Genomic DNA, 22,584 nt, shown 5'->3' on the forward strand with positions numbered 1-22,584 from the left:
AACAGAGAAATGGATATTGAAACAGTGTAGGTCTGACTTGGTAGGATATGTACAGCAAGTAGTGGACATAGAGAGAGAGAGAGAGAGAGAGAGAGATCAGAAGGCATAAGAAAAGTATCTACATTTGATTGTTTACATTTGATTATTAACAATCCAGGGAGGGTTTTAGTTTAGGGTTGTAGTTGCCTGGAGGTGTACTTTTATTGCGGTTTTGAAGGAGGATAGAGATGCCCTTTCTTTTATACCTGTTGGGAGCGCACTCCACATTGATGTGGCATAGAAAGAGAATGAGTTAAGACCTTTGTTAGATCGGAATCTGGGTTTAACGTGGTTAGTGGAGCTCCCCCTGGTGTTGTGGTTATGGCGGTCATTTACGTTAAGGAAGTAGTTTGACATGTACTTCGGTATCAGGGAGGTGTAGCGGATTTTATAGACTAGGCTCAGTGCAAGTTGTTTTACTCTGTCCTCCACCCTGAGCCAGCCCACTTTGGAGAAGTGGGTAGGAGTGAGGTGGGATCTGGGGTGGAGGTCTAGAAGTAATCTGACTAGCTTGTTCTGGGATGTTTGGAGTTTAGATTTGAGGGTTTTGGAGGTGCTAGGGTACCAGGAGGTGCATGCGTAATCGAAAAAGGGTTGAACGAGAGTTCCCGCTAAAATCCTCATGGTGCTTTTGTTGACCAGAGAGGAAATTCTACAGAGAAATCTCGTTCGTTGGTTGACCTTTTTGATTACCTTGGTTGCCATTTTATCACAGGAAAGATTAGCCTCTAGAATGGAACCTAGGTAGGTGACCTCATCCTTCCTGGTGATAACAATGTCACCCACTTTTATAGTGAAGCCATTGACTTTCTTAAGGTTGATGTGGGACCCAAACAGGATGGATTCCGTTTTACCCAAGTGTATGGATAGCTCGTTGTCAGCGAGCCAGGTGCAAGACACTCCAATAGTGTCTTATCATTTGAAGTCTGTGTGAGTGAGATGACAATAAAACTGCATTTTTACAAATGCTTGCTTTATTTTGAAGAATGGGCATATGTTTTGACCGAAGTGTGTCATTTTGCAAATAATCTAGGGATCAAGAAGATTGAATGTGGTGTTTGGAAAAGTGTGTATATCTTTTGAAAAAAAGACACAGTTAGTAAAATTGTGTGTAAGTAAATGGAAAAAAAAACTGTAATAAAAGTGCAGTTACAGATTGTGTCCCCAGATAAAATATCAACTTTTTTTGAGAATTTGGTGAAGGACCACTCAGGTTGGTCTAGTCGTATGATTCTCACTTTGGGTGCGAGAGGTCTTGGGTTGAACTGCCAGACAAACCCTTAACAGTGATTTTTAAACTGTTAGCTCAATTTTCCAAACCGCACACACTCAAGGGATCAATGAAAATCCATAAAATCAAGTACAGTGGTACCTCAATTTACGAGCTCTAATTGTTTTAGGACAGACCTTGTAACCCTTAGTTCTTTTTTGCATGAAAATAATCATACTTTTAAACTAGTGGTAAAAGTGCAATATACTAATTTATATTGTGTTGCGTGTCAAAATCTCACAATTCATGAGATTTTTTGTTGAAACATGACTTTTCGGGGCTTGTTGGTCTAGTCGTATGATTCTCGCTATGTGTGTGAGAGGTCCTGGGTTAAATTCCCAGACAAGCCCTTAACAGTGATTATAAACTCTTAGCTCAATTTTCCAAACTGCACACACTCAAGGGATCAACGACATTTTATAAAATCAAATACAGTTGTACTTAAATCTACGACCACATTTTGTTCTAGGAATGAGCTCATAATCTTTAGTTCATTTTGGTATGAAAAAAAAATGCAGTAAATTCAATTTGGGTTAAAAGTGCAATATGGAAGCCCAGTTTCAGACTGTGTCCCTTATTAAAATATCACATTTATTGAGATTTTTGCAAAATCACAACTCAGAGCTTGTTGGTCTAGTCATTTGATTTTCGCCTCGGGTCTGGGGTTCAATTCCTGAAAAAGCTCTTGTTCATTTATGCATGAAAATTGTAGTCAATCAAAATTTGTGTTCATAAAAGTGCAGTTACAGAGTCGGCCCAAATAAAATGAAATTGTTTATTTTTATTTGGTAAAGGTAAATGCAGGGCTTGTTGGTCTAGTAGTATGATTCTCGCTTAGGGTGCTGTCTTGTTCCGTGTTGTGGAAATAAGTTGAGCCAACACACGACGTGGTGCTAACTGTACTTTTATTCACGACTCGTGGGATAACACATCACATGTCCGGCAACGCTTAAACAGGAAGACCTCATTTCTTGGGCCAATCATATTCGTGTATACTTCAGGGACCGCTCGGAGATCGTATTACCTAAGAATATTACATCCCCCTTCTTTTAGAAAAATATGGAACACAACATTTAAGAAAACACACTCTGTGCAATAACCATTACTGAAACGTATTGAAATTCAAGTAGCACATGTACGACTGTCATAAAGTAAGAATTCAACAACAGATTTCAATTATCACTTAACCTGCTCGAATGTCATACTGTTGTAAATAGAAACACAATCACAATGTTATTGAATTGTACATATCTGAACACCATTGAGCATAATTTTTATAAATCCATAACTCTGGGCTTAACCTCACGTCCAGACCTTGTCTGATACCGCACAGGCTGTGGGGCTGTTTCTTCTGTTATCTTTGAGGTGTGTGGTGTGTCAGTATGCGGTGCATGTTGTGTGTCATGTTTTGTGTTTTCTTCAGTCTGAGTGGTCAGTGTCTCTCTTGTGTCCAAGAGATGTCGTCTATTTCGCCTATATTCTTGTCCTCCTGATGCACGTATGTGGTATGATCTTTCGGTATCAGCTGAACGAATGACAACTGCTGGTTTCCAGTAGCCTTTCTCCTGAAAACGGATGTATTGTCCTTCATGCAAAGGTGACATTTGCTTAGCTGATCTGTCATAGTATTTCTTCTGCTGGTGTTGTTTGTTGGTTCTCATGATGTGAACATCCTTGTGGCTGATAGTTTTGGGTTGCAGCTGTTGATGGGTGTTAGGCAGGATTGATCGTGTGCGACGACTCATGAGCAGCTGAACTGGTGATTTGAAGTTGTCCACTGGGGTATTGCGATATTCAAGCAGACTCAGATAAGGGTCTTTCTGATCAGCTTTGGCCTTTTCCATAAGGGACTTTGCAATGTGAACCGATTCTCGGCTAACCCATTACTTTGAGGATAGCATGGGCTGGAGGTAATATGTGTGAATCCCCATGTGTTGGCAAAAACATCAAACTCTCTACATCTGTACTGTGGACCATTGTCTGATATAACAGTCTCTGGTATCCCGTGTCTTGCAAAAGAAGATTTTAGTTTATGTATAACAGCAGCAGCTGTGGTGCTGTTTAATCTGTTTAGCTCAAAGTATCTGCTGTAATAGTCTACTGTGACTAAATAATCATCATTGTTCCAAGTGAACAGGTCAGTAGCCACTGTTTGCCATGGCCTGTCTGGGATCTTGTGACTTATCATTGGCTCTTTAGTGTTTGATGGTTTATGTTCATTGCAGATGTGGCATTTACCAACTAACTCCTCAATCTGTTTGTTCATCCCAGGCCAGAAGATGATGTCACGCGCTCTTTGTTTACACTTTTCCATACCCATGTGACCTGCATGGATACGGGATAACATCTCTGTGCGCAGTGAGTTGGGTATGATGATTTTTTCCCCCTTGAACAGGATGTTATTCATCTGCGAGAGCTCGTCCCGGTAGTTCCAATACTCCGCTATGTTCTGAGGGCATCGTTTCCTCTCCTCGGGCCATCCTGACTTAATTATCTTTTCCAGCAAGATGGGTTGAGCATCCTTTCCAGTCTCCACCTTGATGTCTTCAAGTCTGGTGTCACTGACAGGTAGGTTGCTATAAACGGTGTGCACCTGCATGTCCATACCTTCACTGAGGCTGGTGTCCTGGTTAGGCAGTGACTTTCTGGAGAGAGTGTCTGCGACAAGAATGTCTTTGCCTGGTCTGTGAGTGATGGTGAAGTTATACCTCTGTAGCTGTAGCATCATTCTTTGTAACCTTGGAGGCGCTGCTGCAAGTGGTTTTTGCAAAATGGATTCAAGTGGCTTATGGTCACTTTCCACGGTGATGTGGCGACCATATATGTACTGGTGGAAACGCTTGCACCCAAACAGAATAGCAAATAACTCCTTCTCAATTTGTGCATAATTGACTTCACAATCAGTTAGTGACTTAGATGCATAGCCTATGGGCTTTCCTTCTTGTAATAGTACTGCCCCTAATCCATATTTTGATGCGTCAACTTGGAGTCTGAGTTCCTTGCTCGGGTCAAAATACCTTAACACTGGACCTGGTTCCTGAGTGAGGAGCTCTTTAATCTTTCCGAATGCTTCCTCTTGCTGTGCATCCCATCTGAATTCACTCAAATCTTTTAATAGGTGACGCATGGGTGCATTGACATCAGACAGTCCAGGGGCAAATTTGGACAAGTAGTTAATCATGCCAAGGATTGTTTCCAGCTCACCTTTGTCTCTCGGTGGCTCCATGTCCTTCACAGCTGCAATCTTGGCTGGATCAGGCTTGATTCCATCCTTGGTGATTCGGTGCCCAAAGTAGCTGACTTCAGTAGCACAGATTGTACTCTTATCTGGGTTGAGCTTAACTCCTCGCTCCCTGGAGCGCTGCAACATTGCACGGAGGTTGGTACCATGTTCTTCTTTAGTCTTGCCATAGATGAGGATATCATCGACTATTGCTGTGACACCCTGCAAACCCTCATAAGTCTCGTCAACTTTACGCTGAAACTCATCTTGAGCCGAAATCAGTCCAAAAGGTAAGCGAAGGAATCTGTATCGTCCGAAAACAGTGTTGAAGGTTGTCAGCTTTGAGGACTCATCTGAAAGCTTGATGGCCCAGTAGCCTGACCTTGCATCCATTACACTGAAGAAACAGGCTCCTGCCAATTTGGATGTGGTGTCCTCAAGGGTAGGTAAGGGGTAGTGCGGGCGTTTGATGACTTTATTTAGATCCCTTGGATCCAGACATACTCTTAGTTTTCCTGTGCGTGGTTTTTCTGCTGCTACCATTGAATTAACCCATTCGGTTGGTTCAGTGACTTTTACAATTATGTCTTGTTTTTCCATGTTTTGTAATTCCTCTTTGAGGCGGTCACGAAGGGCCAGAGGGACGCGCCTAGGTGGGTGAACTACAGGTACTGATTCGGGTTTAATGTGAATTGTACACTCTCCAGGAAACAGTCCTATTCCTGTGAACACGTCAGCAAACTCATCCATAACCGATGTCTCAGGTGTGCTGTGCACGGACAGTATAAGTTTAATGAGTCCAAAATCCAAACAGGCTTTTAATCCTAACACAGGAGGAGCTTGTGTGTCAACGATGTGGACCTTTAATGTCAGATGGATGCTTTTGTACTGGCATTTAATGTTGCATTTTCCTCTGACGGATAACTTCTCACCCCCATAGCCATAGAGAGGGCGTGTTGTTGGTTGTAGTGTGTCCTGTATCCCAAACCTTTGGAAAACATTAGTGGGAATGACATTAGCTGAAGCTCCGGTGTCTAGCTTGAAGGTGACAGTAGTTTTACTTGGTCCAACCAACACATCTGCATATGCCTGTTCAGTTTCTCTTTTGTTACCGCTGCCTTGTGTAACTGCATCAATAAATAATTCTTCATTGTCTGTCTTGCTGAGTGAGTCTATTTCACTTACAGTGTGCACTCCTGTACTCTGCTTTGAGCGGCATACTTTTGCGAAATGGTTCCATTTGCTGCATATCTTGCACTGTTTACCTTTGGCTGGACATCTGTCTTTTGCTCCATGAGGCTTGTTTCCGCAGTAGCCACAACTTTTATGACGCTCTCTGTCCCCATCAGGTCTGTAGGTGTGCTCTGTTGCCTTGTCGTGGCGCATTTTCCAAGCTGTCTTCCTTGGATAATGGCGACTGATAGCATGGACAGTCTGCTCGTGCAGGCCGCTGTAGCCGCTAGCTATAGTTTTGAGCTGTGCTTGTGCCATGTCATGAGACCTGACCAGAGGTGGGTAGAGTAGCCAGAAATTGTACTCAAGTAAGAGTACTGTTACTTTAGATATTTATTACTCAAGTAAAAGTAAGGAGTAGTCACCCAAATATTTACTTGAGTAAAAGTAAAAAGTATGTTGTGAAAAAACTACTCAAGTACTGAGTAACTGATGAGTAACATACACACACACATATATATATATATATATATATATATATATATATATATATATATATATATATATATATATATATATATATATATATATATATATACATATATATATATATATATATATATATATATATATACATATATATATATATATATATATATACACATATATATATATATATATACATACACACACATATATATATATATATATATATATATATATATATATATATATATATACACACATTTATATATACATACATATATATATATATATATATATATATACAGTATATAATTTATATTTATTTATTTTGCCGTTTTTGTTTACATGTTAAAGGTGTTTTAATGAATATACATGCATGTTTAACACATATAGATTCCTTTCTTTCATGAAGACAAGAATATAAGTTGGTGTATTACCTGATTCTGATGACTTGCATTGATTGTAATCAGATAGTAGTGCTGATAGCGTCCACGTTTTCAAATGGAGGAGAAAAAAAGTTCCTCCTTTCTGTCTAATACCACATGAAAGTGGTTGGTTTTTGGCATCTTATTTGTCCAGCTTCCATATTCGTTTTTATACACTTTACAAGAAATACATTGGCGGCAAACTCCGTAGCTTGCTAGCTTGTTTGCGCTGGCTTTCGGAGACTCTTGTTTTGAAAGCGCAGGCGCGATGGAGCGGCACTTTTATTGTGAAGACAGGAACTGTGCAGCCAGTCTTTAGGCTTTTGACGGGATGTACGGTTGAAATAAAAAAGGGTATTTTTTCCTTCACACTTTTGATTGATTGATTGAAACTTTTATTAGTAGATTGCACAGTACAGTATATATTCCGTACAATTGACCACTAAATGGTAACACCCCAATAAGTTTTTCAACTTGTTTAAGTCAGGTCATGTGACCGCCTGGCTCTGTTTGATTGGTCCAACGTCACCAGTGACTGCATCTGATTGGTGGAACGGAGTGAACGTCACCAGTGACTGTATTTGTTGAAACGCAGGCACTATGAAAGTCTGTCTGACAGACCAAAACAAACAAAGCGTGCATTAACAGATCGATAAAAATGAGTAGCGAGCTCAATGTAGATAAAAGTAGCGGAGTAAAAGTAGCGTTTCTTCTCTATAAATATACTCAAGTAAAAGTAAAAGTATGTTGCATTAAAACTACTCTTAGAAGTACAATGTATCCCAAAAGTTACTCAAGTAGATGTAACGGAGTAAATGTAGCGCGTTACTACCCACCTCTGGACCTGACTATATCTATAGCTTTATCCAACATCAAATCGGAACCGACACTCAGTAGCTTTTCTCTTACTTTAGGTGAATGGATCCCAAACACGACACGGTCTCTCACCATCTCCTCCTTGTTTGCATAATTGCAGTCCTTCACAAGCAGTCTCAACTCCGTCAAAAACTGTTCAAATGGCTCGTTAGCTCCTTGGACTTTTTCATGAAATTTATAACGAGCAAATATTATGTTTGACTTTGGCATCACGAATGCTTCATAGCGCTCATAGTACGTAATCAGTACCTTTCGTTCGTCGTCTGTAAGTGTCCATGTGTTAAATATGTCCCGTCCTCTTTCGCCAATCCAAATGAGAAGATAGCTGCACTTTTCTTCCTCTCCTTTTTTCTTAAAAGGACCTGAAAACATCAACTCTACGTGGAGCTTAAACTTCCGCCATGCTTCGGGCAGGTTGCTCGCATCCCAATCCATTCGAGGTGAAGGAACTCCGGCGACGTCCATCTTGTTGCAAAGTTCTTCTTTCCTTTTATTCTGACACCATGTCTTGTTCCGTGTTGTGGAAATAAGTTGAGCCAACACACGACGTGCTGCTAACTGTACTCTTATTCACGACTCGTGGGATAACACATCACATGTCCGGCAACGCTTAAACAGGAAGTACCTCATTTCTTGGGCCAATCATATTCGTGTATACTTCAGGGACCGCTCGGAGATCGTATTACCTAAGAATATTACAGGTGCGAGAGGTCCCGGGTTCAATTCCTGGACAAGCCCTTAACTGTGATTTTAAACTCTTAGCTCAATTTTCCAAACTGCACACACGCAAGGGATCAATGAAAATGTATAAAATCAAATACAGTGGTACCTCAATTTATGAACTCTAATTGTTTCAGGACAGAGATTGTAACCCTTAGTTCTTTTTTGCATGAAAATAGCCAGACCTTTAAATTAGTGGTAAAAGTGCAATATACTAACCTAGTTTTGGATCGTGTTCCTTGTTAAAATCTCACAATTCATGAGATTTTTTAAAGAAACCTGATTCTTCAGGGCTTGTTGGTTTAGTCGTATGATTCTCGCTTCGGGTGTGAGAGGTCAATTCCTTTTCAATTCCCGGACAAGCCCTTGTGTTTATCAGGCATGTGTTCTTCATTTGTCCACAGTTGAATTTCTATTCATGTATGACTTTTGACTTAATTTTAAACTTCAACTTGTATTTTTCTCACGGCACACACTCATTGGATCAATACAAATCTATGAAATCAAATCCTGTGTGCTGTTGGATCCCAACGTTTTACACATGTTTTTGCAGGTTCTTTGGTGTAATGGTTAGCACACTGGACTCTGAATCCTGTGATTCAAGTTCAAATCTTGGTGGAACTTCCTTCTGAAAGCTGTGACCTCCACTTGACTTCCTTGTTGCAAGCCCTGGTGTTTCTAATTCCTTTATTCATTCATGACTTTTTACCTCACAAGACAGTTGTAAAGTCGTTTCATTTGTGACGTGAGACTTGATCTTTGGTCTGAACACAGGGTTTCGGGGCTTGTTGGTCTAGTCGTCTGATTCTCGCTTTGATTCCAGGTCAAGCCCTTGTATTTATAAGAAGTGGGGTTTTCATTTGTCCACAGTCAAATTTATTTTCATCCATGACTTTCGACTTAAATTTAAACTTTTACCTCTATTTTTCTCACGACACACACTCAATGGATCAATAAAAATTTATCAAATCAAATCAAACCTTGTGTACTGTTGGATCCTTTTGTTTTACAAAATGTTTGCAGGTTCCATGGTGTAATGGTTAGCATGCTGGACTCTGAATACAGTGATCCAAGTTCAAATCTTGGTGGAACCTCCTTGTGAAAGCTATGACCTCCATTTGACTTTTTTAGTGCAAGCCCTGGTGTTTGTAATTATTTTATTCAATCGTGACATTTTACCTCACACAGACAGTTGTAAAGTCGTTTAATTTGTGACGTGAGACTTGATCTTAACGTTTACTTCAATTTTCCAAACAGCAGACACTCAAGGGATCAATGAAGATCTATCAAAAAAAATCAAATACATGGTAAATACATTTACCAATACAAGTTGCTTTTGGCCTGAGCGCATGAAAATCACTTTTTTTTTTAATTTAGGTGAAAAGTGTACCGGTAATTACATTTTAGAATGTGTACCCTATTTACATCTTACCTTTCATGAGATTTGTGGAAAAATACTGTTTCAGGGTGTGTGCCATGGACAAGCCCTTGAGTTTATAATTCCTGTTTTCAGTCATTACTTTCCCCCGTAGACACAGTTGTAAGTCTTGTCTTTTTTGTTTTGTTTTGACTTTTGACCTGATTTTATACTCTTAGCTCAATTTTCCTCAACTGCTGAACTGCACACACTCAAGGGATCAATGGAAATCCATAAAATCAAGTACAGTGGTACCTCAATTTACGAGCTCTAATTGTTTTAGGACAGACTTTGTAACCATTAATTCTTTTTTTGCATTAAATTAGCCATACCTTTAAATTAGTGGTAACAGTGCAATATACTAACCCAGTTTCAGAATGCGTTCCCTGTTAAAATCTCACAATTCATGAGAGTTTTATGTTGAAACATGGCTTGTTGGTCTAGTCGTATGATTCTCGCTTAGGGTGTGAGAGGTCCCGGGTTCAATTCCCGGACAAGCCCTTAACAGTGATTTTAAACTCTTAGCTCATTTTTCCAAACTGCACACACTCAAGGGATCAACGAAAATGTAAAAAATCAAATACAGTGGTACTTAAATCTACGACCACATTTTGTTCTTGGACTGTGTTCATAAGCTTAGTTCATTTTGGTATGAAACTAATTGCAGTAAATCCAATTTGGGTTAAAAGTGCAATATGAAAGCCGAGTTTCAGATTGTGTCCCTTATTAAAATATCACATTTATTGAGATGTTTGCAAAATCACAACTCAGAAATTGTTGGTCAAGTCGTATGATTTTCGCCTCGGGTCTGGGGTTCAATTCCTGTAAAAGCTCTTGTTCATTTATGCACGAAAATTGTAGTCAATCAAAATTTGTGTTAATAAAAGTGCAGTTACAGAGTCGCCCAAAATAAAATAAATTTAAAAAAAAAATTTGGTAAAGGGAAACTCAAGGCTTGTTGGTCTAGTAGTATGATTCTCGCTTAGGGTGCGAGAGGTCCCGGGTTCAATTCCCGGACAAGCCCTTCACTGTGAGTTTAAACTCTTAGCTCAATTTTCCAAACTGCACACACGCAAGGGATCAATGAAAATGTATAAAATCAAATATGGTGGTACCTCAATTTACGAACTCTAAGTCTAATAGGACAGAGCTTGTAACCCTTAGTTCTTTTTTGCATGAAAATAGCCAGACCTTTAAATTAGTGGTAAAAGTGCAATATACTAGCCTAGTTTTAGATCGTGTTCCTTGTCAAAATCTCACAATTCATGAGATTTTTTGATGAAATATGCGTGGGTTCCCTCCGGGTACTCCGGCTTCCTCCCACTTCCAAAGACATGCACCTGGGGATAAGTTGATTGGCAACACTAAATTGGCCCTAGTGTGTGGATGTGAGTGTGAATGTTGTCTGTCTATCTGTGTTGGCCCTGCGATGAGGTGGCGACTTGTCCAGGGTGTACCCCGCCTTCCGCCCGATTGTAGCTGAGATAGGCTCCAGCGCCCCTCGCGACCCCACAGGGAATAAGCGGTAGAAAATGGATGGATGGATGGATGTTGGTCTAGTCGTATGATTCTCGCTTCGGGTGCGAGAGGTCCCGGGTTCAATTCCCGGACAAGCCCTTGTGTTTATCAGGCATGAGTTTTTCATTTGTCCACTCGAGGACTGAGTTCATAATCTTAGTTCATTTTGGTATGATACAAATTGCAGTAAATCCAATTTGGGTTAAAAGTGCAATATGGAAGCCCAGTTTCAGATTGTGTCCCTTATTAAAATATCACATTTATTGAGGCTCTTGCAAAATCACAACTCAGAAATTGTTGGTCAAGTCGTATGATTTTCGCCTCGGGTCTGGGGTTCAATTCCTGAAAAAGCTCTTGTTCATTTATGCATGAAAATTGTAGTCAATCAAAATTTGTGTTAATAAAAGTGCAATTACAGAGAGTCTATTTGTTTTAGGACAGAGCTTGTAACCCTTAGTTCTTTTTTGCATGAAAAAAACCGTACCTTTAGTGGTAAAAGTGCAATATACTAACCTAGTTTTAGATTGTGTTCTCTGTTAAAATCTCACAATTCATGAGATTTTCTTGTTGAAACATAATTATTGTGGTCTCGTCGTATGATTCTCACCTCGGGTCTGGGGTTCAATTACTGAAAAAGCTCTTGTTTATTTATGCATGAAAATTGTAGTGAATCAAAATGTGTATTCATAAAAGTGCAGATACAGAGTGTCTCCCCAAATAAAATATCAACTCTTTTGAGAATTTGGTAAAGCACAGTTCAGGACTTGTTGGTCTAGTAGTGTGACTCTCACTTTGGGTGCGAGAAGGTTAAATCATTCATAGTGATTTGAAACTCTTAGCTCAATTTTCCGAACTGCACACACTCAAGGGATCAATGAAAATACAAAATATAGTGGTACCTCAATTTATGATCCCTAATTGTTTTAGGACAGAGCTTGTAATCCTTAGTTCTTTTTTACATGAAAAAAGCCCTACCTTTAAATTAGTGGTAAAAGTGCAATATACTAACCCAGTTTCAGACTGCGTTCCCTGTTAAAGGGGAACATTATCACAATTTCAGAAGGGTTAAAACCATTAAAAATCAGTTTCCAGTGGCTTATTTTATTTTTCGAAGTTTTATTTTTAATTTTACCCATCACGCAATATCCCTAAAAAAACCTTCAAAGTGCCTGATTTTAACCATCGTTATAAACACCCGTCCATTTTCCTGTGACGTCACACAGTGATGCCAATACAAACAAACATGGCGGATAGAACAGCAAATTATAGCGACATTAGCTCGGATTCAGACTCGGATTTCAGCGGCTTAAGCGATTCAACAGATTACGCATGTATTGAAACGGATGGTTGTAGTGTGGAGGCAGGTAGCGAAAACGAAATTGAAGAAGAAACTGAAGCTATTGAGCCATGTCGGTTTGAACCGTATGCAAGCGAAACCGACGAAAACGACACGACAGCCAGCGACACGGGAGAAAGCGAGGACGAATTCGGCGATCGCCTTCTAACCAACGATTGCTATGTGTTTGTTTGGCATTAAAGGAAACTAACAACTATGAACTAGGTTTACAGCATATGAAATACATTTGGCAACAACATGCACTTTGAGAGTGCAGACAGCCCATTTCAGGCGCGCTAAGAACATATATTTTTCCACGATTTCAGCACTCAGGTTAACCATACCTAAATAGACACAAAATACTGCATTACACAAGACTACCCGAATGTATTCGAATGATTGAAAAAAATAAATGTTTTTAAGCTAAATTATTGGTAAACACAGTTTATGTATAATAATTTACATAAAACCGCGAGTAATGAATAAAGTTTTAATCAATTAATATATTCTGTAGACATACCCTCATCCGCTCTCTTTGCCTGAAAGCTGATCCGTCCAGTTTTGGAGTTGATGTCAGCAGGCCAGGGAAGCTAGGGTCTTTATCGTTGAAAATGTATCTGCTTTGAGTGTCGCAGGATATCCACACATTCTTGCCATCTCTGTCGTAGCATAGCTTTTGTCGGTAAAGTGTGCGGAACAAACGACTGACCATTTCGTCGGCTTTCCCCACACCCTCGTATTTTGAACAAATTTCGTCCAATTTCTTGCCACTTTCGCATCTTTGGGCCACTGGTGCAACTTGAATCCGTCCCTGTTCGTGTTGTTACACCCTCCGACAACACACCGACGAAAGTGAGAAAATGGCGGATTGCTTCCCGATGTGACGTCACGTTGGCATCGCTCCGACAGCGAATAATAGAAAGGCGTTTAATTCGCCAAAATTCACCCATTTTGAGTCCGGAAATCGGTTAAAAAAATATATGGTCTTTTTTCTGCAAAATCAAGGTATATATTGACGCTTACATAGGTCTGGTGATAATGTTCCCCTTTAAAATCTCACAATTCATGAGATTTTTTGTTGAAACATGATTTTTTGGGGCTAGTTGGTCTAGTCGTATGTTTCTCGTTTAGGGTGTTAAAGGTCCTGGGTTCAATTCCTAGACAAGCCCTTAACAGTGATTTTAAACTTTTCGCTCAATTTTACAAACTGCGCACACTCAAGGGATCAACGAAATTGTACAAAATCAAATACAGTGGTACTTAAATCTACGGCCACATTTTGTTCTAGGACTGAGTTCATAAGCTTAGTTCATTTTGATATGAAACAAATTGCAGTAAATCCAATTTGGGTTAAAAGTGCAATATGAAAGCCCAGTTTCAGATTGTGTCCCTTATTAAAATATCACATTTATTGAGATTTTTGCAAAATCACAACTCAGAGCTTGTTGGTCTAGTCGTATGATTTTCGCCTCGGGTCTGCGGTTCAATTCCTGAAAAAGCTCTTGTTCATTTATGCATGAAAATTGTAGTCAATCAAAATTTGTGTTCATAAAAGAGCAGTTACAGAGAGTCGCCCCAAATAAAATGACATTTAAAAAAAAAATTTGTAAAGAAAAGCTCAAGGCTTGTTAGTCTAGTAGTATGATTCTCGCTTATGGTGCGAGAGGTCCCGGGTTTAATTCCCGGACAAGCCCTTAACTGTGACTTTAAACTCTTAGCTCACTTTTCCAAACTGCACACACGCAAGGGATCAATGAAAATGTATAACATCAAATATAGTGGTACCTCAATTTACGAACTCTAAGTGGACCTTGTAACCCTTAGTTCTTTTTTGCATGAAAATAGCCAGACCTTTAAATTAGTGGTAAAAGTGCAATATACTAACCTAGTTTTAGATCGTGTTCCCTGTTAAAATCTCACTATTCATGAGATTTTTCGATGAAACATGATTCTTCAGGGCTTGTTGGTCTAATCGTATGATTCTCGCTTCGGGTGCGAGAGGTCCTACGTTTAATTCCCGGACAAGCCCTTGTGTTTATCAGGCATGAGTTCTTCATTTGTCCACAGTTGAATTTATTATCATGTATGACTTTTGACTTAATTTTAAACTTCAACCTTTATTTTTCTCATGGCACACACTCAATGGATCAATAAAAATCTATGAAATCAAATCCTGTGTGCTGTTGGATCCCAACGTTTTACACATGTTTATGCAGGTTTCATGGTGTAATGGTTAGCATGCTGGACTCTGAATCCAGTGATCCAAGTACAAATCTTGGTGGAACCTCCTTGTGAAAGTTATGACCTCCAGTTGACTTTTTACCTCACACAGACAGTTGTAAAGTCGTTTAATTTGTGACGTGAGACTTGATCTTAACGTTTACCTCAATTTCCCAAACAGCAGACACTCAAGGGATCAATGAAGATCTATCAAATAAAATCAAATACATTGGTAAATACATTTACCAATACAAGTTGCTTTTGGCCTGAGCGCATGAAAATCACTTTTAATTTTAATTTAGGTGAAAAGTGTACCGGTAATTACATTTTAGAATGTGTACCCTATGTACATCTCACCTTTCATGAGATTTGGGGAAAAATACTGTTTCAGGGTGTGTGCCATGGACAAGCCCTTGAGTTTATAATTCCTGTTTTCAGTCATTACTTTCCCCCGTAGACACAGTTGTAAGTCTTGTCATTTTTTTTTTTTTTTGACTTTCGACCTGATTTTAAACTCTTAGCTCAATTTTCCTCAACTGCTGAACTGCACACACTCAAGGGATCAATGGAAATCCATAAAATCAAGTATAGTGGTACCTCAATTTACAAGCTCTAATTGTTTTAGGACAGACTTTGTAACCCTTAATTCTTTTTTTGCATGAAATTAGCCATACCTTTAAATTAGTGGTAAAAGTGCAATATACTAACCCAGTTTCAGAATGCGTTCCCTGTTAAAATCTCACAATTCATGACATTTTTTGTTGAAGATAGCTTTTCGGGGCTTGTTGGTCGAGTCGTAAGATTCTCGCTTAGGGTGCGAGAGGTCCCGGGTTCAATTCCCGGACGAGCCCTTAACAGTGATTTTTTCCAAACTGCACACACTCAAGGGACCAACGAAAATGTATAAAATCAAATACAGTCGTACTTAAATCTACGACCACATTTTATTCTTGGACTGAGTTCATAAGCTTAGTTCAATTTGGTTTGGAACTAATTGCAATAAATCCAATTTGGCTTACAAGTGCAATATGAAAGCCGAGTTTCAGATTGTGTCCCTTATTAAAATATCACATTTATTGAGATGTTTGCAAAATCACAACTCCGAGCTTGTTGGTCTCGTCGTATGATTTTCGCCTTGAGTCTGGGGTTCAATTCCTGAAAAAGCTCTTGTTCATTTATGCATGAAAATTGTAGTCAGTCAAAATTTGTATTAATAAAAGTGCAGTTACAGAGTCGCCCCAAATAAAATGAAATTTAAAAAAAAATTTTGGTAAAGGCATACTCAAGGCTTGTTGGTCTAGTAGTATGATTCTCGCTTAGGGTGCGAGAGGTTCCCAGACAAACCCTTCACTGTGATTTTAAACTCTTAGCTCAATTTTCCAAATTGCACACACGCAAGAGATCAATGAAAATGTATAAAATCAAATATGGTCGTACCTCAATTTACGAACTCTAAGTGTAATAGGACAGACCTTGTAACCCTTAGTTCTTTTTTGCATGAAAATAGCCAGACCTTTAAATTAGTGGTAAGAGTGCAATATACTAACCTAGTTTTAGATCGTGTTCCCTGTTAAAATCTCACAACTCATGAGATTTTCGATGAAATATGATTTTTCAGGGCTTGTTGGTCTAGTCGTATGATTCTCGCTTTGGGTGCGAGAGGTCCCGGGTTCAATTCCCGGACAAGCCCTTGTGTTTATCAGGCATGAGTTTTTCATTTGTCCACTCAAGGACTGAGTTCATAAGCTTAGTTCATTTTGGTATAATACAAATTGCAGTAAATTCAATTTGGGTTAAAAGTGCAATATGGAAGGCCAGTTTCAGATTGTGTCCCCTATCAAAATATCACATTTATTGAGATTTTTGCAAAATTACAACTCAGAGCTTGTTGGTCGAGTCGTATGATTTTCGCCTCGAGTCTGGGCTTCAACTCCTGAAAAAGCTCTTGTTCATTTATGCATGACAATTGTATTGAATCAAAATTTGTGTTTGTAAAAGTGGAGTTAAAGATTGTCTCCCCTCTGGAGTCCAGAGTGCTAACCATTACACCATGGAACCTGCAAATATAACTGTAATATGAAAGGATCCAATATGGAAGCCCAGTTTCAGATTGTGTCCCCTATCAAAATATCACATTTATTGAGATTCTTGAAAAATCACAAGTCAGAAATTGTTGGTCAAGTCGTATGATTTTCGCCTCGGGTCTGGGGTTCAATTCCTGAAAAAGCTCTTGTTCATTTATGCATGAAAATTGTAGTCAATCGAAATTTGTGTTAATAAAAGTGCAGTTACAGAGTCGGCCCAAATAAAATGAAATGTTTTATTTTTATTTGGTAAAGGTAATTGCAGGGCTTGTTGGTCTACTAGTATGATTCTGGCTTAGGGTGCGAGAGGTCCCGGGTTCAATTCCCGGACAAGCCCTTCAGTGTGATTTTAAACTCTTACCTCAATTATTCAAACTGCACACACTCAAGGGATCAATGAAAATCCATAAAATCAAATACAGTGGTACCTCAATTTACAAGCTCTAATTGTTTTAGGACAGAGCTTGTAACCCTTAGTTCTTTTTTGCATCAAAATAGCCATTTAAATTAGTGGTAAAAGTGAATAGACTAACCTAGTTTTAGATCGTGTTCCCTGTTAAAATCTCACAATTCATGAGATTTTTCGATGAAACATGATTCTTCAGGGCTTGTTGGCCTAGTCGTATGATTCTCGCTTCGGGTGCGAGAGGTCCCGGGTTCAATTCCCGGACGAGCCCTTGTGTTTATCAGGCGTGAGTTCTTCATTTGTCCACAGTTGAATTTCTTTTCATGTATGACTTTTGACTTAATTTTAAACTTTAACCTCTATTTTTCTCACGGCACACACTCAATGGAGCAATACAAATCTATGAAATCTAACCCTGTGTGCTGTTGGATCCCATAGTTTTACACGTTTATGCAGGTTCCATGGTGTAATGGTTAGCACACTGGACTCTGAATCCAGTGATCCAAGTTCAATTCTTGGGGGAACCTCATTCTGAAAGCTATGACCTCCACTTGACTTCCTTGTTGCAAGCCCTGGTGTTTCTAATTCCTTTACTCATTCATGACTTTTTACCTCAACCAGACAGTTGTAAAGTTGTCTCATTTGTGACGTGAGACTTTATCTTAACGTTTACTTCAATGTCCCAAACAGCAGACACTCAAGGGATCAATGAAGATCTATCAAATAAAATCAAATACAGTGGTAAATACATTTACCAATACAAGTTGCTTTTGGCCTGAGCGCATGAAAATCACTTTTAATTTTAATTTAGGTGAAAAGTGTACCCTGTAATTACATTTTAGAATGTGTACCCTATTTACATCTCACCTTTCATGAGATTTGTGGAAAAATACTGTTTCAGGTTGTGTGCCATGGACAAGCCCTTGAGTTTATAATTCCTGTTTTCAGTCATTACTTTCCCCCGTAGACACAGTTGTAAGTCTTGTCTTTTTTTTTTTTTTTTTGACTTTCGACCTGATTTTAAACTCTTCGCTCAATTTTCCTCAACTATAAATTTTTTTATTTTATTTGGTAAAGGCAAATTCAGGGCTTGTTGGTCTAGTAGTATGATTCTTGCTTAGGGTGCGAGAGGTCCTGGGTTCAATTCCCTGACAAGCCCTTAACTGTGATTTTAAACTCTGAGCTCAATTTTCCAAACTGCACATACTCAAGGGATCAATGAAAATGTATAAAATCAAATACAGTGGTATCTCATTTTACAAGCTCTAATTGTTTTAGGACAGAGCTTGTAACCCTTAGTTCTTTTTTGCATGAAAATAGCCAGACCTTTAAATTAGTGTTAAAAGTGCAATATACTAACCCAATTTCAGAATGCGTTCCCAGTTAAAATCTCACAATTCATGAGATTTTTTGTTGAAACATGACTTTTCGGGGCTTGTTGGTCCAGTCGTATGATTGTCGCTTAGTGTGCGAGAGGTCCTGGGTTAAATTCCCTGACAAGCCCTTAACAGTGATTTTAAACTCTTAGCTCAAGTTTCTAAACTGCACACACTCAAGGGATCAACGAAATGTTATAAACTCAAATACAGTTGTACTTAAATCTACGACCACATTTTGTCGTATTCAATAAGCCTTAGTTCATTTTGGTATAAAGAAAAATTGCAGTAAATCCAATTTGGGTTAAAAGTGCAATATTGAAGCCCAGTTTCAGATTGTGTCCCGTTGTAAAATATAATATTTATTGAGATGTTTGCAAAATCACAACTCGGAGCTTGTTGGTCTAGTCGTATGATTTTTGGCTCAGGTCTGAGGTTCAATTCCTGAAAAAGCTCTTGTTCATTTATGCATGAAAATTGTAGTGAATCAAAATTTGTGTTAATAAAAGTGCAGTTTCAGATTGTCTCCCCAGATAAAATATATTGTTCTTTAGAAATTGGGTAAAGCACACCTCAGGGCTTGTTGGTCACGTGATACGATTCTTGCTTTGGCTGCGAGAGGTTCTGGGTTAAATTCCTGGACAAGTCTTTAACGGTGATTTTAAACTCTTAGCTCAATTTTCCAAACTGCACACTCAAGGGATCAATGAAAATGTATAAAATCAAATACAGTGGTACCTCAATTTACGAACTCAAATTGTTTTAGGACAGTTCTTTTTTGCATGAAAATAGCCGTACCTTTAAATTAGTGTTAAAAGTGCAATATACTAACCTAGTTTTAGATTGTGTTCCCTGTAAAAAATCTCACAGTTCATGACATTTTTTGTTGAAACATGATTACCTTGGGCTTGTTGGTCTCATCGTATGTTTCTCGCTAAGGGTGCGAGAGGCCCTGAATTCAATTCCTAGACAAGACCTTGTGTTTATCAGGCATGAGTTTTCCATTTGTCCACAGTGTAATTTCTTTTCATGTATGACTTTTGACTTATTTTTAAACTTTAACCTCTATTTTTCTCACGGCACACACTCAATGGATCAATACAAATCTATGAAATCTAACCCTGTGTGCTGTTGGATCCCATAGTTTTGCACTTGTTTATGCAGGTTCAATGGTGTAATGGTTAGCACACTGGACTTTGAATCCAGTGATCGAAGTTCAAATCTTAGTGGAACCTCCTTGTGAAAGCTGTGACCTCCAATTAACTTACATTTTGCAAGCCCTGGTGTTTGTAATTCCTTTATTCAATCGTGACTTTTTACCTCACACAGACAGTTGTAAAATCATTTCATTTGTGACGTGAGACTTGATCTTAACGTTTACCCCAATTTTCTAAACAGCAGTGTGTTGTCCTGAAGTCAATTGTTAATATCATCCATCCATCCATTTTCTACCGCTTGTCCCTTTCGGTGTCGCGGGGGGTGCTGGAGCCTATCTCAGCTGCATTCGGGCGGAAGGCGGGGTACACCCTGGATAAGTCGCCACCTCATCACAGGGCCAACACAGATAGACAGACAACATTCACACTCACATTCACACACTAGGGCCAATTTAGTGTTGCCAATCAACCTAACCCCGGTCCCATACTCTTTTTGTATCAAATGTAACAAACTGCCCGTGATTCAATGCTGGTGTCCTGATGAAGTCACAAAACGGCGCATCCAGAAGCGATTGTCAGAAAAGCGGCTTGAAGATGATCTGTAAAACATAATCTATGCAACATTTTGACCAAAGAACCACCATTACATGTTATGCAGACCACAAGGAAGTGTTTTACATTTAGAAAAAAACTAAAAAATATTATGACTCTGTAGAGGTTGCCCTCTAGTGGGTTCTTCAGACCACCGCACACTGCCAGGAGAGCCAGGAATTCCGGGTATATTAATTTATTTTCATATAATAGTGCAAAGTCTTTTGCTTTCCAGTAAACTGTCTTTCTCTCCTGCGTCCGCTCAGCAGCACCTCCAACTCCAACTACTCGTCTCATCACGGCTGCTGCTAATAAAGGCAACAAGTGATTAGATAACAAGGCCCACCTGGGCCATCTACGCACCTGTCGCTGTCTCTGAGGCCGGTCCTGGCAACACCCCGTTCCATGGCAGGCCCGCAGGCCACGCCCCCCTCCACAGACTTCTGTAATGCACCCCATAATTCGGTGCGCTTTTTGTATGAAAATAGACCTGACTAGACCCGCTCACCGGCAGTGCGCTTTATAATCCGGTGCGCCCTATGGTCCGGAAAATACGGTACTATTAATTATTTAAAGGCAATAATTATTTTGACTATTATTTTTGTTATTTATTTTTTATGATTGCAATAATCATATTATTGTTATCAATATTTTGTATTATGATAATAGAAATATTTGTTTTCTATATAATAAGTTGTAAATAATACATATGGTTAATAATAACCATCATAATAACAACATAAATAATATTTTCTATAATTTTCAATACTTAAAAGCAAAAAATATATATACTTTACATAATATGTATATTATGTAGTTCATTCTCAAAGTAAAATATACAATTTGCTTTTTCCTACTCCTTTTTGACCATGGTGATTTGTGCAAATGTCAATGTTTTATGCATGCTTGAAATAAATGTATGCATATAATCATTGTTTTGGTTTGCTAATTAAAGTATATGAGAAAATCAGTGGTGTGCCGTCAGGGCCAGCAAGGCCTTCTCTGCTGGCCTAACATAACCAGAAAATTATTTGTTTATTTACTTTCCCTAAATATCTAAACATATTCATATTCTCTTCATGTCATATTATGCTCCTTCCAGTGCTGTTGTTTTTAGTTTAGAGTTTTTATCCAATCAGAATTCAGCTAGCTTATGTTGCCATGCTGTACCAAATCTGCCCAAGGCCTTCAGAATCAACAATGCGAGTGTCTACGCACTGTAAGCGATCGAGGGCATACAGTTGATAGACAGTTGCGATAGCCAATCAGCAGTGTTGGGACTAACGCGTTACATAGTAACGCGTTACTGTAACGCCGTTAGTTTCGGCGGTAACTAGTAATCTAACGCGTTATTTTTTATATTCAGTAACTCAGTTACCGTTACTACATGATGCGTTACTGCGTTATTTTACGTTATTTTGTATGTAGTATCGGCTGGAAACTGAGGATCTGATCGTGTTTTATTGCATGCTTCTGATTCTTCCTCTGCACTCTCTGTGTGTGTGTGCGTGTCTGGGTGTGGGAAGGGGAGGGGAGGGGGGTGCGCAATACAACGTAAACCGTTGGCCAACAAAAAAGTAACCACAGAACACTAAACGCCTATACGGTATAGTGTTCTATGGTTACTTTTTGGTTGGCCAAGCGGACGTGACGACAGGCTGTCCCCACTCAGGTCCGCACGGACCTGGAGGGGGCGTGCTTTAAGTCCGGCTGGAAATCGGGAGAAATTTGGAGAATGGTTGTCCCGACGAGAGGCACTGAAATTCGGGAGGGTTGGCAAGTATGAGATATTCTCACTTCTTTTCTTTTGTTGAGCACAAAGAAAAGAACATTTTAGTTAAATGTAAGTTGTGTCTTGGATCAAAGATCTCGTCTACTGCCCAAAACAACAATTCAAATCTGCCTGGTTAGGCTCTGTGTATGTCACGTGTGCCTTCCTTAGGTGAAGCCAGCTTTACAGCTATGTTGTTGATTGATTGATTGATTGAAACTTTTATTAGTAGATTGCACAGTACAGTACATATTCCGTACAATTGACCACTAAATGGTAACACCCAAATAAGTTTTTCACACTTGTTTAAGTCAGGGTCCACTGATTCTTGATACAGATATATACTATCAAATATATACTAACATCATAATACAGTCATCACACAAGATAATCATCAGGGTATAGACATTGAATTATTTACAATCCGGGGTGTGGGATATAGAGGAGGGGGGTGGGGGTGGGGTGGGGGGTGGGGGTTAGGTTTGGTTGGTATCAA

At 39.1% G+C, this 22,584-nt stretch overlaps 7 non-coding genes across 7 annotated transcripts; all 7 read left to right on the top strand.

The window, feature by feature from the left end:
- Positions 1-9,234: 9,234 nt before the first annotated feature.
- Positions 9,235-9,306, top strand: trnaq-cug (transfer RNA glutamine (anticodon CUG)). The gene has a single exon. It is a non-coding gene; the product is annotated as a tRNA-Gln (tRNA).
- A 1,275-nt stretch (positions 9,307-10,581) lies between these two features.
- Positions 10,582-10,653, top strand: trnap-agg (transfer RNA proline (anticodon AGG)). Its single transcript has one exon. It is a non-coding gene; the product is annotated as a tRNA-Pro (tRNA).
- Positions 10,654-14,105: 3,452 nt separating this feature from the next.
- trnah-aug (transfer RNA histidin (anticodon AUG)) lies at positions 14,106-14,177 on the top strand. The gene has a single exon. It is a non-coding gene; the product is annotated as a tRNA-His (tRNA).
- A 521-nt stretch (positions 14,178-14,698) lies between these two features.
- On the top strand, positions 14,699-14,770 carry trnaq-cug (transfer RNA glutamine (anticodon CUG)). The gene has a single exon. It is a non-coding gene; the product is annotated as a tRNA-Gln (tRNA).
- Positions 14,771-16,321: 1,551 nt separating this feature from the next.
- trnap-ugg (transfer RNA proline (anticodon UGG)) lies at positions 16,322-16,393 on the top strand. The gene has a single exon. It is a non-coding gene; the product is annotated as a tRNA-Pro (tRNA).
- A 999-nt stretch (positions 16,394-17,392) lies between these two features.
- trnap-cgg (transfer RNA proline (anticodon CGG)) lies at positions 17,393-17,464 on the top strand. Its single transcript has one exon. It is a non-coding gene; the product is annotated as a tRNA-Pro (tRNA).
- Positions 17,465-17,648: 184 nt separating this feature from the next.
- Positions 17,649-17,720, top strand: trnaq-cug (transfer RNA glutamine (anticodon CUG)). The gene has a single exon. It is a non-coding gene; the product is annotated as a tRNA-Gln (tRNA).
- Positions 17,721-22,584: the final 4,864 nt, after the last annotated feature.

The sequence above is a fragment of the Nerophis lumbriciformis genome, linkage group LG21 (assembly GCF_033978685.3).
Source record: "Nerophis lumbriciformis linkage group LG21, RoL_Nlum_v2.1, whole genome shotgun sequence".
Taxonomy (NCBI): domain Eukaryota; kingdom Metazoa; phylum Chordata; class Actinopteri; order Syngnathiformes; family Syngnathidae; genus Nerophis; species Nerophis lumbriciformis.